The sequence below is a fragment of the Talpa occidentalis genome, unplaced genomic scaffold (genome assembly GCF_014898055.3).
Source record: "Talpa occidentalis isolate TD23 unplaced genomic scaffold, MPIMG_talOcc4v2.1 talOcc4.8, whole genome shotgun sequence".
In the NCBI taxonomy this organism is placed as follows: domain Eukaryota; kingdom Metazoa; phylum Chordata; class Mammalia; order Eulipotyphla; family Talpidae; genus Talpa; species Talpa occidentalis.
The window spans coordinates 74,275,079-74,291,620 of record NW_023605194.1 but is presented as its reverse complement, the minus strand read 5'-3'; positions in this window follow the sequence as shown (position 1 = coordinate 74,291,620).

The following is a 16,542-nucleotide window of genomic DNA, read 5'->3' as shown; positions in this document are numbered from 1 at the left end:
AAGTTAGAATCGTGGCATTTCAAGCCTGCCTAGTTCCAGTCTTTTCAATGCACATGATCCTAGTCAAATTTCCCCTATAATTATAAAACTAATGTAAAAATTAATTATATCCTGCTCATGCTTCAAATAAAACAGCACTTACTGAGTGGTTTTCTACATTTTTTGACATAGAACTTCTTATTCCTCTAGACTGTAAGCCCTTTGAGGGTAAGAAGTATGCCTTAATTGTCCCTGTATTCTTAGCCCCTAACACAGTGCTTGATATACAGTATTACTCAGTAAGTATGAATTAAGTGAATGAACAAAATATAATAACACAGATAAGAGAAAGGCTGTTTTCTCATAGGAATAAGCTATTTGATTGGAGTCATTCTCTTGTAGAGACAGCAGTCTTACCGGAAATCAATAGATTGTTCATTTCTGGAGACCAGCACAAAATAACCATTATCTTGGGTCGACACAAATGATAAGCAGTCAGACACAAGGAAAGAAACAAGCTGTGTTATAAACAGGAGTCTAAAAACTCAGGAAACAGTGGGAAGGGGCGGACCAGACATGGTCAGAGGAGAGAAACTGTAACAGGGTGGTCCCCAGGAAAGGGGGAGGTTCCCTGCCCCACCCAAGGGAGGGTGGAGCTGAACAGGAAGAGAAAAAGCTGCAGGAAGAGATGGAGGAAGGAAGCAGGATGGAGCAAGGAGACTTGGAGGAGGCGCATGGAGCCTAGAGACACGTGAAGAAACTGCGCTTGTCTTTTGGTCGTGGACGGGGTGACACAGATGTGGGTGAGACCCGTGGGGAGGTGACAATGGCAGTTTTTATCTTGATGTTGATTTTGCTCTTTTCCTTCCGGGCTTGTCTGGTTGTTTGTGACCCTTTGCTGTGGGTCCCCACTGGAAGATGTTTTAGACTTGTGGCAGGCTTTGGGGCCTTGTTCTGGACCAATCCCATTTGGATGGACTTTTACCCACGAGGGGACGGGTAACTTTGGGTGCTTCATTTAAAAACTAGACTCTTTGCCTTTCCTGTATGGTTTTTTAGTTTTATTAAAGTTCCTTTTTATTAAAGTCTCATATGTTTTGTGTTGATGCGGCGGATGGCAGAACCCATTTAGAATAGGCAGGTTTGCGGGGTTTGGGCTGCCCCTTTCCCTGTCCTATAACAGATTTGGCGCCCAACGTGATTTAGGACAGAGCCATCCGTGGTTAGTCAGCCCCATGGGGAAATTGGGCTTCCCTATGCCACCATAGATATGGTGGAATATAAAATTAAAAGGGGGGATTGTAACAGGGTGGTCCCCAGGAAAGGGGGAGGTTCCCTGCCCCACCCAAGGGAGGGTGGAGCTGAACAGGAAGAGAAAAAGCTGCAGGAAGAGACGGAGGAAGGAAGCAGGATGGAGCAAGGAGACTTGGAGGAGGCGCATGGAGCCTAGAGACACGTGAAGAAACTGCGCTTGTCTTTTGGTCGTGGACGGGGTGACACAGATGTGGGTGAGACCCGTGGGGAGGTGACAATGGCAGCTTTTATCTTGATGTTGATTTTGCTCTTTTCCTTCCGGGCTTGTCTGGTTGTTTGTGACCCTTTGCTGTGGGTCCCCACTGGAAGATGCTTTAGACTTGTGGCAGGCTTTGGGGCCTTGTTCTGGACCAATCCCATTTGGATGGACTTTTACCCACGAGGGGACGGGTAACTTTGGGTGCTTCATTTAAAAACTAGACTCTTTGCCTTTCCTGTATGGTTTCCTAGTTTTATTAAAGTTCCTTTTCATTAAAGTCTCATATGTTTTGTGTTGATGCGGCGGATGGCAGAACCCATTTAGAATAGGCAGGTTTGCGGGGTTTGGGCTGCCCCTCTCCCTGTCCTATAACAAAACCAGTCCTACTCACTGGGCCCTACTGTGGCAGCTGGAAAAACTCTGCCAGGGAGTGCTCTATGTGTGTTCAGTCAGACGATGGTGTAGGTGGTGATTTCAGAGAAACCTATCACAAGGGTAAAGAGAGGATCCCAGCAGTAGTAGACCATGGCAAGGGGCAGGACCCTAAGGGGTCAGGGTAAAGGGGAACTGGCAGAAGCCTGGACTCTGGGCAAGGTTTCTGGAAAGACTGATGGAATTAAGAATCCAGGGAGGCTGGATGGGAAATCAGACTGGGTCTCAGCTTTGGAGGACCTGGGTTCTTGCTAAGTTTTCAAGGTAGATATTCATGTCTAGGTAGGAGTATGTGGTGAGAACTGGACACCAGCAAGGCCCAAAAAAACTAGGGGTGTGCTCAGCAGAAATGGGCGGTGCGCACCTGGGCTGAACAAGGCAGAGAGCCCTTACATTCATGCCAAGACTGAGCCAGGATGAGTGGCCAAGCCTGAGATAAGATCAAGCATGCAGATGGGACTCAAGTGCTAGAGGTAGGGTCTAGAGTCCCCTGTAGTCCTCACTGAGGGTGGGGAAGGAAGCCCTCAGGGTGCAAGGAGCCATTGAATGTTAAACCTGTGAGGATCAGGGCCTCACTTGTGGCCCAAGGGGTTAAGACCAACCTATGAAGCTATCCGCAGCCACTGCAGCATGAATTGGATCCCTGGCCAGGGAGCTACCCACATGGTGCAGCAGACCTCTCCTGACTCGCCCACTGCTCCCCTCAGCAGTGTATTTCAGTCAATCTGCCTGTTCTGTTCCCCACTTTTGTCTCTGGTGAATCCTCTCCCGGCCACACCTCTGGCCTGTACCTCAGTTCTTGTATGCATAAATAAATAAATCTTTAAAAAAAAAACAAAACCCTGTGAGGATCAGACTTAGTGTTTGCCACGCAGGATTCAATGATCGGCTGGGTGCCTAAATTACTCCACTGGATTTAATGTGTATGCATTTTAAAGATTTTCTTTCCCTATAGCAAAGTAGATTTATAACCTGAATGACAGAGCTTATTAATTCTAATGGCCTTCTCTAGAAGTATGTGAAAGACTGGGAAGTGAGGGTCTATGTCTTGAGGCCCAAGAAGCAAGGGAACCCCCCCAGATGCCCACAGCTCTGGAGGGTACAGCCTATCTTTTTTTTTAAAAAAAATATTTATTTATGCATATAAGAACTGGGGTACAGGCCAGAGGTATGGAGGTGAGAGATAGAGTGGGGAGCAGAATAGGCAGAACTACTGAAATACACTGCTGAGGGCAACAGCAGGGAGACAGGAGAAGGTCTACTGCGCCATGTGAGTCAGCTTCCTGACTAGCCAGGGAATGAACTCGTGCTGCAGAGGCTATAGAAAGCTTCACAGTGCTTAACCCCTTGCATCACCAGGGAGGCCCCAGACAGTCTTCTAGCAATGATACCTGGAAGGTTTCTCATTCCTTCTTGCCCCCCCTACCCTGTGGGCACACCTTCCTTGGGGAACCCAGACCGACTAACTCTCTGTTCTCTTACTCCACCGTTGGGTTATCAGGATTTGGTTGTCCAAGCACCCAGCAGAGCATCCCAGCCCAGAACCTGGTGAATTCTGAGGGGAGAGCTGGCTCGGCTGAGGTCAGGCTGCCTGCTTTCCTGCCTGTCACTGAGTGAGGCTCTCCAGTCTTAGTTACCCAGGGTTTTTCCCAGGGATTTTCCTTTTCAGATTCCTGCATTAGTCTGAGTCAATCCTGATGTTTATAATCAGGAACCCTAACAGATGTAGAATTGGTGTCTTTGTGGAGGCAGAAAACAGACCCTCACAGAAATGAAGGGTTTTGGGATCTGTGGTCTGCCTGGCTGGGGCTGAAGGCAGCAGAAATCTAGTCGGTACCCTCACATTCTGTGGGGCACAAAAGCTCCTCAGTCATCACCCGTGGCTACTGGAGCAAAGTCCCCACTGCAGGTGAAGCAGAGGCTCCCAGTGCCCAAGGCACGTCCCACCTTCCTGGCCTCAGTGCAGCTGTAGGGTGGTCACACTCCCACGTGTGCCAATGTCTCTGCTTTCCTGTCTCCAGCCTTTCTCCAAAGCCACAGAAGAATACTTATTCATGATCAGGCAGCCAGCCCCCAAACATGGGGGCACTAATATTCCTGTGGTCAAGCTGCAGCTGAAGCAGGGGGCTGGAGTGGTGGTAAGTGCCCCTATTCCTTTCCTTCTGGGCCCCCATTCTGTGCTGAAGTGCCTGCCATGTGCTTCAGAAGAACCCACTCAGGGACCTCCCTGGTGGCGCAAGGTGTTAAGTCTTAGCACTATGAAGCTATCCACCGCTGCAGCACAAGTTCCATCCCCAACCAGGTTGCTGACCTACATGGCGCAGCAGACCTCTCCAGTCTCCTCCCAGCAGTGTATTTCAGTAAATCTGCCTGTTCTGCTCCCCACTCTGTCTCTGGTGAATCCTCTCACACACACACCCCCATCTCCAGCTGACACCCCAGCTCTTGTATGCATAAATAAATAAAATAAATCTTTTTTTAACATAAATTTTATTTTTATATTCCCCATACAATTGCAACCCCCTTATTTTGACCCCAATCCCTACCCTCCCACCCCCCACCCCCCAAAAAGTGTCTCTGGTCCATAGTTTTTTGTTGATTTTGATTTTCACTTTCTTATAGTTATTCATTTTCCTGGTCTCTTATTTAAGTTTTCTAGATTCCTGCTATGAGTGAGACCATCCGGTATTTTTCTTTTTCTTTCTGGCTTATAAAATAAATCTTAAAAAAAATAAAAAGAACTCATTCAACTGAGCCACCACATTAACAGCCTGGTCAAGCGCCCCCTGCTGGTTCTCTCTCTCTCTCTCTTCCCTGTCTCAGGCTCCCCGTTCCCCCACCTGCTGGGTGATGGAAACTCCAGACAGACTCTTTGCACCCAAGTCTGATTCTCAGACCTGCTTTCAGGAGAGTCCAAACTAAGGCCAGGAACAGTGTGAGGAGGAGGAGGAGAGATAGAGAGGAGACAGGGGGCGGCAGTGGAGTTGCTTCTGACTCTGGGAAGCTTAAGGAGAGAATGGAAAACTCAAGGTCATGAATTTCAGGCCATAGCATGGGACTTGTTATGCGTCTACAAAAAAACTTTATTATAGCTCATGTTTCTTATTGCTCATAGTTGCAGGACTGAGACAGTCAAGCCAATATTAATCCTGTAGGTGGACAAATTACAAATTTTGTTGAAAATTACAGTTTCTCATTTCTAATGTGAAAGACCAGAAATGGCCAGCAGAATAAGGCTGCAGCAGTGGGAATGAGGACATGAGGGGAGGAGGTGGTGAAGTCTGAAGTATGTGAAATACCTTTGAATCTCTCCATTGAGTCTTTCCTGTCAAAAGCAATAGCTCTTCCCCCCTCCGTGTGAAGCAGCTGTTCTGGCCTCGCTTAGAAATCTTCGTGGCCTCACTGCCTGCACTTCCCATGCAAGGGAGGAGTCACTAGTCTTAACATCTACAGATCAAAAAATGATCCGAGGCAGATCCCAGCACGCTGGGTGGTGCCGGGGTGGTTAATTCAACAGCACAACTCCGAAGGAGAAAATACATACGCCAAAAGTGTTGCCTGACGTGATTAATTTGAATCACCAAAAATCTGGGGAATTCATGTGAAAATGAATTATGAGAGAATAGGGCCAAGAAGAGAATAGATTTTTAGATTGTCTGAATTTGACGATTCTAGATTGCATATCCAAATCACTCGTTATAAGTTCGAGTTATGCGTTTAGTTAACTAAGGCATGAAATCCAGGTTGACTCCCACTAAATGGAGTTGAGGTCGGAAATTCTTGGACACAGTAAAGGAATGCATAGAATTGGGGGAGGGCTGTGGAAATGTGGAGCTGTATCCACCCCAAACCCCGAGGGGACACCTCAGAAGACATTTCTTTCCCCCAAGGACTTGAGAAATACATATTTACCAAGATGTCTGATGTCCTAGAATTTTGTTATGACCAAAGATAAGAAGAGAAGGTGCTAAGTGTCACCCATTCTACATCCAGAGTCATCAGCTCAACTCACTGCAGGGCTGAGGGTGCCACCACTCCACCTGCCCCCTGCCTGCTCCCTACATGCAAAGCAATGAACTGAGGGTATAAGCAAGTAGCACACGGCCATGATCCCAACACACCTGCTTCTGTTATGCTGCTGCCCACCCTCAGCACACACCTGATGGAGCGTCCCCAAGACCCGCTGACTGTGCAGGACAGTGGGAGCCTGATCTACAGAGGCTTTGCACACACACTGGTGTCACCCAGTGAGGGGCTGCTGTGCCATTACAGGGGCCCTCAGGTCACCCTGAAGGACAACAGAGAAGGGAAATCCTCCTGGGACCAAACTTCTGGCAGTATATTTTGACCACTCTGCCCAAGAGAGGGGACGGTCTGAGGGAAGCTTCTCGAGTGGCTTACAGCAGTAGCTGATGGTGTGGCCAGATGTCTCGGGATTTGGAAGGAACTGGATAGGAGAATTGGTGACAGGAGGTTTAGAGAAGGGTCTGGGAGTAGACCCATCCCCACAAGTGACAACACCTCCAGGCTCCTTCCCAGCTCTCCTCTGTCCCCACTGTGGCCTCCAGTCATCTTGCTGGCAGGCTAATCTCAGCATGTCACTCTCCTGACAGGAATTATAATAGCTCCCTATTGCTTCCAAGATGAAATATAAACTCTTTCCATTACCTGCCCCTTGCCTGCTTCATCTCTTAGCACTTGCTTCCCTTGTACTCCAGGCTGTTTCCCCAAAATACACCTCCTTTCTTTCTCCAGCCTCTGTACCTCAAGTCCACCCATGTTGTACTCAGCAGGGAAGGACTCTGCCCTGGTCATCCCCCAGGTCTCAGCCCAGAGGCCACCTGTTCAGAGAAACCTGTCCAGATACCCCCACCAGACCAAGGCCGGCCACTGCAGTGGACTCCAGAGCCACGGCTCGGGTTCGGGGGCCGGCTGTCACTTACTAGTTGTGAGACCTCAGGCAGCTACTCACCTCACTCCCATGTCCTGTAAAACAGGCCAGGCTGGTGTGAGGATTCATGAAAATATTAAGTGCTGTTGGTGCCTCCCTGGTGGTGCACAGGGTTAAGTCTCAGCACTATGAAGCTATCCACAGCCACTGCAGCACAAGTTCGATTCCCCGCCAGGAGCAACCCACATGGCGTGGCAGACCTCTCCTCTCTCACCCGCTGCTCCCCTCAGCAGTGTATTTCTGTCGTTTGCCTGTTCTGCTCCCTGCTCTGTCTCTGGTGGATTCTCTCACCCTCCCAAGCCTCTGGCCTGTACCCCAGTGCTTGAATAAATAAATAAATCTTTAAAAAATATATGTGTTGTTAATAACTAATTTTATATTTACAAAGAATAAAATGTAAATATATCAGTTAATAATACAGAAACAGAAATAGCAATGCAGAGTTGGTCCGCATCAGTTTAAGCACCGCACGTGGTTCTCCCAGCTGTGGATCCAGCTCGTGCCACGCGGCCAGGCAGGGGGAGCGTCCCTTTGGTATTTGCTACCCAGCTAGTTCCGGGCTCCCAATAAAAACTTGTGGATTAGCAGTGTCTGGGATCAGAGTCAGAGGAGTTCTCCGGTTCTGTCATTTCCTCAAAATCCTTGGGCAAGTCACACATGGGTAAAAACCTCAGTGCCCTCACCTGCAAAGTGAGGCTGAGGACACAGATGCTGTGCCAGGCGCAGGACGGTGCTCAGAGCGTTGGACTCCCCGAGATTGCAGAGCTTACTCACAATTCCTACATGTGGGGGCTGAAGGGAGAGCGATTTATAAACTGTAAAGTGTCACAGGAATGTCAGTGTGGATTATTGTACCCCTGTGTGTGGCAAGCCAGAGCTGATCTGTTTGAATAGAAAAATCATTTCGTTTCATTATGTTTGACAATACATGGTAATTTGAAGACCCAATTTCAAATTTATCTATTTTTTTATTTATTCATACAAGATTTGGGGTGTAGGCCAGAAATGAGGGGGGCGAGAGGATTCACTAGAGACAGAGTGGGGAGCAGAGCAGGTGGATCTACTGAAATTCACTGCTGAGGGGAGCAGCAGGGGAGACAGAAGAGGTCTGCTGTGCCATGTAGGTCAGCTCCCTGGCCTGGAATCGAACTCATGCTGCAGTGGCTGGCAATAACTTGATAATGCTGAGACTTTAACCCCTGTGCCACCAGGGAGTGAAGGAAAAAAAATATAATAAAGTTTACAAGTTCACATAAGAATGGCACTGGAGCTGAATTAGAACTCAGAACTTGTCCAGTAGCCGGGCCGGGGCTTGGGGTGGGGGGCGCCCAGGCAGGTGGGGGGCAGAAGGGACATCCTGCAGTGCTGTGGAGCTGAGGAGGCAACACCCGCATGTCTTCTAGTTTGTTTGCGTTTAGCATTCTGAGGCTCTTAGAACCCCCCTCAGGGATTTTTCCAGCACTCTGTTTCCTCCAAGAGCACTGGCTGTATTTGCTCATACTCACAACCCCTCTCCCAGACTCCCAAGGTGACAGCTGCCCCAGAATTCCTGATGCAGCCGGAGCCTCACTGGTGAATGCCAATACGCACAGGTCCATGGAAGCAGACTCTGCTGAAAGAGATCTGATTACAGCCTCCCGGCAAATGTCCTTCTGGCTGTCCTCTCACAGACTCAGAGGTGATGGAGTTGGCCATAACTTGAGGAGGGGGGTGGGCTTGATGGTTTCCAAGGTCCAGACTGCCAAGCAGGTCAGCGTCTCACAGAATTGCAACGGGCCATCATTGATAAGGTCATGAGTGTGTGACATATGATGCTCCCGGCCTCATCTAAATGATCTAAATAGATCACACCTGATCTCTCAGAGCCTCAGTTTCCTCCTCTGTAACATACACTTGTTGCTGTTAAGAATCGAGTAGCCAGTGGAGTGGCTATCACACAGATTGTTCATGAAAATGAAACTTCATTTCAAGGTGGAATAAAAGACAAACTTTGCTGAAGAGTCAATAAGCAACACTGTTCTGGGGAAAAGACGCGGGGAGAGTGGTGCACCCCAAGATCTCCAATGGCACACTCTTTTACCCTGCTTTTGTATAAGACCTGAATCCTCCCCTCCCATTTGATTAAATTCAGGAAACATTTACTGAACACTTATTATGTGCCAGGCTAGGTTAAGCCTTGTGGATACAGAATGTAATAAGACAGTGTCCCTGTACTCTGGAACTTGACCCTCCAGCTTGGGAGACAGATGGGGAAACAAGGAACCGTGCTGTTGCTCTGTGTAAGAGGTGCGCTCGCAGCAGTGTTCGGGCAGAGGGAAAGGGCATTCCAGGCAGAGGGAACAGTTTAAACAAGGGCCTGGAGGCAAGAAAATCAATTTGGAGAATGAATCAGGCCGGCATAGGCTTGGCAGTTAACAACAGAAAAGTCAAAATAGCAGGGGCTTCGGCAAGCTTGGGCTTAGTTCTTGCTCTTAGAAGAGGAGTGCAGAGCCCGACAGCCCGGGCGATGTGGCAGGTCCTCGGTCATCAGGAGCCCAGGCTGTGCAAGGCAGCTGCTGACAGTTGGTGTCCAGTGCCTCCCTGGCTTTGACAAAGCCACACTGGGTTTCAATTCTTTCTCAGAATTAAGAGAACTGAGAAAGATTCTGAGGATGTTGAGGAAGTTACCTTTCCTCTTTTTCTTCATGGGTAAATAGAATAATAAAAATATCTGCCTCATAGAATTGCTGAGAGAATTAAAATATTGTACATAGGAAATGTCTTTTGGATAGAATTTAATGCATAACAGTGCCATGTCTACTTAATGGCCTTCATCTTAGCATGTAGCTTTATTTTCAAGGTCATCTCATGATCCTGAATGGCTGCTGGAGCTCCAGTCATCACATCCTGATTCTAGGCAGCAGAAATAAAAAAAAGGACAAAGGACCCCTCCCTCCAGCTGAGTTAGCTTCCCTTAGTTTTCCAGAATTTTCTCTTATCATTTTTGTTTATATGTTACTGATCTGAACTTAGTCACATGGCCTAATATAGTTGCAAGGCATTTTCTTAGAAGGAAAGCAGAGATATGGATTATGACGGACAACTTACAGTCGCTCCACAGGGAATAACAGATAAGCTCCAATAGGTGAGCTCCAACACAGGAGTTTAGGATCAGGTTGTAGGAGACAAGACGCAGACCAAATTATGGGTGGCCTTGACAGCCATGTAAATTGCTGCTTAGATGCATGGGATCTAAATCTCAGTAGGTAACTGGGTTTGGAGACATTTTCTAGGCATTATCAGAAAGCAGGTGGTACCTGAAGCAATGTGGGAGTTTAGATCCCGCAGGTACAGTAAAAAGAGGGGCAAGGAAAGAGGTATAGTCAAGGTCTAATATCAGATGTGCCTGCTTGGATCCTGGGATTAGATTTCCGGTAGGTGAAGGATAAAAGAGTGACAATCTCATCTCACTGCTTCCTCTTCAAACAGATTCGCATCAGGTTTTACACTTGTCAGGCAATCCATAACTTTGAAAAATGAAAGATGCCACTTTTCAGGAACAGGAATATGCTCATTTGCAATGCCCCTCAGCCCACCCATGAAGCCAGAGCCTTGCAGAACACCAACACCTAGGGTAGAAGAAGAGTCTGTGTGTCTGTGAGAACTCTGAGTACTCAGCTTGCTAGTGGCTCTTACTGAACAAGCCTATGCTGTTCACAGATGAGTTTGCAAAGCAAGGCACTTTCCCAAATGGAGACAGAGGGGCCCAAATGTAGGTGTTCCAGAGTTTACCCCAGTTGGAGTTGGAGATCCGTCTGGAAACCAGAACTGCTTCGGATGCTCTACTTTTATGCTCCGGGTCTCAGAATCTTCCCCACTCTTTGAGAAGAGGCAGCCTTTCTGCTGAGCCCTTTGTAGGATAAAAAGTTGGGCCAATTCTTCTCTAGGAACCAATAATTCTTTGCTCTCAGAGCACTGCCCCTGACCTGCCAGTCCCTGCTGCCATCCCCCAGGACAGCAGACAGACAGATGCCAGATGGTGGAAGGGTCCTGACCCAGCTATGTGTATTTATTATCTACTGCTGCATACCTGTTTATCCCCAAACATAGTAGCCTGGCACAACAATAAAAACACACACAATAAGAGTAAAAATAACAAGCACAGCTTCTATGGGTCAGGAATCTAGAGAGGCATGGCTGGGCTGTTCTGGCTCAGGATCTTCACGAAGGCTGCAATCATCTGAAGGTTTGGCTGGGGCTGGGGGCACCATTCTAAGGGACTCACCCACATGACTAGCAAGATGGTCTTTGGCAAGAGGCCCCAGTTTCTCTCCCCTCAGGTGCCCCGGTGGGGGTGGGGGTGTTGAGCATGCTCATGACATGACTCAGAGCAAAAGAGCCAGGATAATGAGCCAGAAGCTATCCTTGGAAGCCGCAGAGACTTGCTGCCACTACATTCTATTGTTTAGAACTGACTCACTGGTCTGGCTCACATGCAAGTGTTGGGGGAACTAGGCTCCACTTTTTTTTTTAAAGATTTATTTATTTAAGCATACAAGAGCTAGACTGCAGGCTAGAGATGCAGGGAGGGGGGACGTGAGAGGATTCACCAGAGACAGAGTGGGAAGCAGAACAGGCACATTGATCTAAATACACTGCTGAGGGGAGCAGCTGGCGAGACAGACAGGAGAGGTCTGCTGCGCCATGTGGATCAGCTCCCTGGCCAGGGATTGAACTCGTGTTGCAGTGGCTGCAGACAGCTTCATAGTGCTGAGACTTAACCCCTTGTGCCACCAGGGAGGCCCCTAGGTTCCACTTTTGAAAGAAGGAGTATCAGCTGGGGTAAAGGAGGCCAGAGGCAGAATCAGAGGGAGACTTAGGAAACATACCCTTCAGCCTCTAGGGATGCACAGGCAATTGTGGAAAACAGTGTTTGTGTAAGGTTGGCACAGGAGGATCCTGGGACCTAACCCAGAAATTTCCAATTGCCAGGTGGCTCTGACTTCATTTCAGAAATGCCCTCTGTCTACTTAACGCTGATGCTTAGAGAGGCACCAAGTCGCAAACTGGCGTTGCTGTCAAGCACCACTGCCCACAGCCAGCAAGCGCCTTCCCAGGCAAGGAAAGGAAACCGAGGGCAGGAGATTGAACATTCGAGTCCCCTAGGGAGGCACAGGCAGTGGCGGAGTGTTCTGCGAGGTCTGACTCTGCTGGCCTCTCCATCACAGCATCTCCCTCCGGATGCTCAGGAAGCTGCCATTTATGGGAAACTTCCAGCATGCCAGCAGTGTGCTGAGCGCTTTTAGGTCATTTATTTTTTCCTCCTAACTCACTCCCCTACTTTACTGATGAGGAAACTGAGATCCAGGCCCAAAAGGTTATGCTCTATAGAGCAGCGGCCACCAAGAGGGAGGGCCTGTAACTCAGCCTGACAGACGCTAAAGTTTTTAATCCCCGCAGCCTCCCCACTCCCAGCTATTCTGGTTGCTGGATTTACATCTGTTCTGCTGCCTCCATGGTACCTGGATGTCTCTTCATTTCTTGCCACATGTTGGGGCTCTCCAAAAATGCACAAGCCTGAGGTCCATGGTTCTTTTGCTGGGAAGCAGTGCTTGGACCTAAAACGGAAGCCATATATCTGTCCCCCCTTATCCAGCTCTGTACCCCCTTTATTAATGCCAAGGTCATGTAGACCGTGGTCAGCTCAGCCTCCAGTTCTGGCAGCAGCTACAGTCAAGGTCAACAGGGATGGGGACTAATTGCCTCTTACTCAGGCTCTTAAATGTCATGGTCCACGCCCTGTCCCCGCCTCGCACGAGCAGGGGGCTCCAACTGGCAGGGAGCCCTTCCCCCCTCACCCCGAGTCCTCAGCCTCCAGGGGTGGGCATGGAGCCTCAGGCTCAGTCTGGAGTGGCGGCTGCTCCACATCCCCATCAGCCCCAAAGCGTTGTGTAGGAAAGGACGTTTCTAGACTTTTCACGCGGTGAGCTCTCTCCATGAGAAGACAGTCTGAGAAAGATTTCTTCCTGTCTGCTGGGGCCTAATAGAGCACCCCCCGCCCAAGGCCATTGACTGAGAGATGAACAAGAAAGGGGAATTCCAAGCCAGAAAGGACTCGGTCCACTGTGTTGACATGGACGTGGGGCCATGTGCTGCTCACCTGTCAACCTCACCCGCCAGCCTGGACTTGGGGCGCAGGCTACCCTGCGAGGAGGGGGTTCAGCAGAGGCCCCTAGAGCCCACTGTGTCCTTCTGTGCCCCTCAGAAAAGACCCAGTTCAGTGACCAGGTAGGTGGGTGCTCCCCAGCCCCTTGCCACCCCATAACCCTTGCGTCATCAGCTTACCAAGAGCCAGCTGTGCTTGGTCCAAAAGCTGTCAGTGGCAGTTGCATCCTTTTGTAATTACGTACTTTTAATTAAATATATAAACTGATGACATGAGCAAAATAAAAAGTTGGTTCTATGAAAATTGAGTTGAAGACTTTGGAAAGAGCCCATAAAGTCCACTTATTTTTAAAAGGAAAACGCGTTCTATCGTGCTGAGTCTGAGCTGTCTATAAAACACTAGCAGGAGCGGGAATTATAGAAAGCCTGAGGTGGCCACACAGATATTTTCAAGCCCTGGTTAAGACAGAAATGCCCATGGATGCCTTAGTGGTGTGACTCATGGAAGAAAGACAAGGAGGAGAAGCAGTGGGTCCATTGAGTACAGAAAAAGCATGATCCTGTGGAGCTCCAGGGGCTCCAATCTCTCAGCATGTGGTGCTTATACAAAAAAATCGTGGTCTTAGAAAAAATTAGCAAATATAAAAATATTGGTTTTTTTTTAAGATTTATTTTATTTATATAAGAGCTGGGGTACAGGCCAGATGCGTGGGAGGGTGAGAGGATTCACCAGAGACAGAGTGGGGAACAGAACAGGCAGACTGACGAAGTACACTGCTGAGGGGAGCAGCGGGCGCGGCAGGAGAGGTCTGCTGCACCATGTGGGTTGCTCCGAGGCCGGCGGGGATCGAGCTGGCACTGCAGAGGCCGTGGACAGCTTCACAGCGCTGTGCTCAACTGCCTGCACCACCAGGGAGGCCCTAAAATATTGTTTAAGGTAGGAAATATTTTGGAGGATTTTTTTTTAAAGATTTATTTATGTATGCATACAAGAACTGGGGTACAGGCCAGAGGTTGCAGGGGTGAGAGGATTCACCAGAGACAGAGTGGGGAGCAGAACAGGCAGGCTGACTGAAATACACTGCTGAGGGAAGCAGCGGGTGAGACAGGAGAGTTCTGCTGCGCCTTGTGGGTCACCTCCCTGGCCTGCCAGGGAAAAGAAATCATGCTGCAGTGCCTGCGGGATAGCTTCATAGTGCTGAGATTTAACCCGTTGTGCCACCAGGGAGATTTCAACCCAAGTTGGAGGCAGCCTGGGCTTACAGACCCTCCCAGGTGAGAGGCCCAGCACATACAAGAAGGCTAATTAGAAAATCAATGGCGCCTGGCCTAATTGACAATGCTAATCATCTCTTTGAACTGAAGTGTCCTCACTGCATTCAGAATCAGTAGAGCCTGTCAGGGAGAGAAAAGGGCTTCAGGTTTCCACCAGGAAGCAGAGTTTTTTACTCAGCAGACCTGGACTTAATCAATACTTCCAATATCTCGACACATGACCCTTCTCCAGCTCACAGACGCTTAGCTTCTTAATAGACTCCACACCCCCGCAGTCCTAATGGCTCTGCCTGTGGGGAGGCGGGTCTGCTGAGCCCTCACCACGCATGTTCTTGGCCTCACCTGAGCAGTCACTTTGCAGCAAGAAACTTCACCACTGAGCCTGCTTCTACTTTCAATTCCCGACCTCCACCCTCAACTTGGCACCCAAGGTTGCCCAGCGATTCTGAAACAGAGCCATGGGGGCTGCAGCCCCCCAAGGACAGCACTGGTGAAGGACAGGTCTCACCCATGCTCACAATTGCAAGACCACTCAGACTCATGGGACAACAGCAATGGGGTTTATTTAACAAACAGGGGAAACCAGGCATTCTCAAGGCCACAGGCAGCTGGCCATCTCCACCCCAGGTCGTGTCCACAAGTCCTAAACTAAAGGCAGATCATCCAAGATGGCATTGTCCTGCCAACAAGGGCATGTGACAAGCTGCTGAGATGACAGCAGCAGCCCCAGCAATAATCCACAGGTCAGGGCGGACAGCTCCAGATGCTGGGCCAGACAGCAACGGAGACAGTGGCACCAGAAGGCAGTGCTGGAGAACCAGCTACATTGTGTTAACGGTGCTCGAAAGTGGCCCAGACACAGAATGCCAGTTACCCGGCAACGGTGCTGGGACATACTGCCCAGTAGTGCCAATCACTGCTGGTCACAGGAGGTAGTATGAGAGTTGACTGAGAGTTAACCAGACCAGAGTTACAGCTCTTTGAGACACCAGCCCAGGGACTTTGGTACTCCTTCCAGGCAGTGCCAGAGGCAGGCCAGAGGCTTCTCTGTGAAGCTTTCTGGCTTCTTTCTTCGGAGATCAGCTGCTGGATGCTACTGCTGCTTCTTTCTTCCTCAGAGGTCAGGGACAGAGTCCCTCTTCTTTCTTCAGAGGCCAGGAACAAAGTGAATCAGAGTCTCCTTTCCTTAGAGGCCAAGCACTGTGTGCCCCAACCTGACTCCTGCCCTGCCTTATGTCCTCTTTCAGGTCCTCCACCTACAAGTCTGATTGGACCATTTTCAATTCTAAGGCTGATTGGATCATTTAGAACCAGTCAGCTCATCACTTGCACCTGAACGGTCAGTTCTATGATCCAGGCACCAAATATAAAAGGAAAACCTGGTGTATGCACAAATTGCCCTGGGGCAGCATGGCAGAGGAGCCACTGCCACCCACAGTCGCTGCCAGCCTCTGCCAGCAGCCTGAGCCCCAGCGGAGGGGGAGGGGTGGTGCTGCCCACAGGTGCCACGCTCCAGGAGGCTGGTGAGAACTCACCACTGCTTCTCCAAAGGCTCCTGCCACTTTGACGTTGCAGTGCCCCGGTTTCACTTGCATATCCAATCCACTAGCAGATCCACTAGCAATCCACCTCTATGGCAGGTGTGTGGCCATAGGTGTGCATTGTATGTAACTACTCAGCTCCATTGTCAGGGTGTGAAAATAGCATAAATGCTACATAAATGAACGGATTGTGTTTCAATAAAGTTTTATTTACAAAAATAGGACAGACTGGTACATTTTATAGACCCCTGCTCCATAGCATAACCCAAAACAACTGTTAGCAAAAGAAAATAAGGCTTAGAAAAGGAACCATCCTTGGTGCCTACGACGCGACTTGGCAGGGGTTAGTGTAGCTAACCAGAGGCGACCTCCTTAGGCAAGCTGCTCACTTCATCCTTCTTTCCTGAAAGGCTCCTGTGTTCTAGACACAAAATCTAGTGGCCCAAAACTGCCACTTATCAAATGGGTGGACTTTTCCCAGTTCCTTATTAACAGCCTCTCTATCTCATTTACAAAGCTGAGAAAATATTGCTACTTTCTGCATGGAGCTGTCTGAGGGTTTCAGTGTGATTGTGTATCTATCTAAGTGCTCAGTACAGTGCCTGGCAAACAGCAAGTGCTCAATAGTGGCAATGATTGTTAGTATTGATATAACTCTTATCAGGATATATGGCTATGGCTCCTTATATACATACAGCAGAGATTTG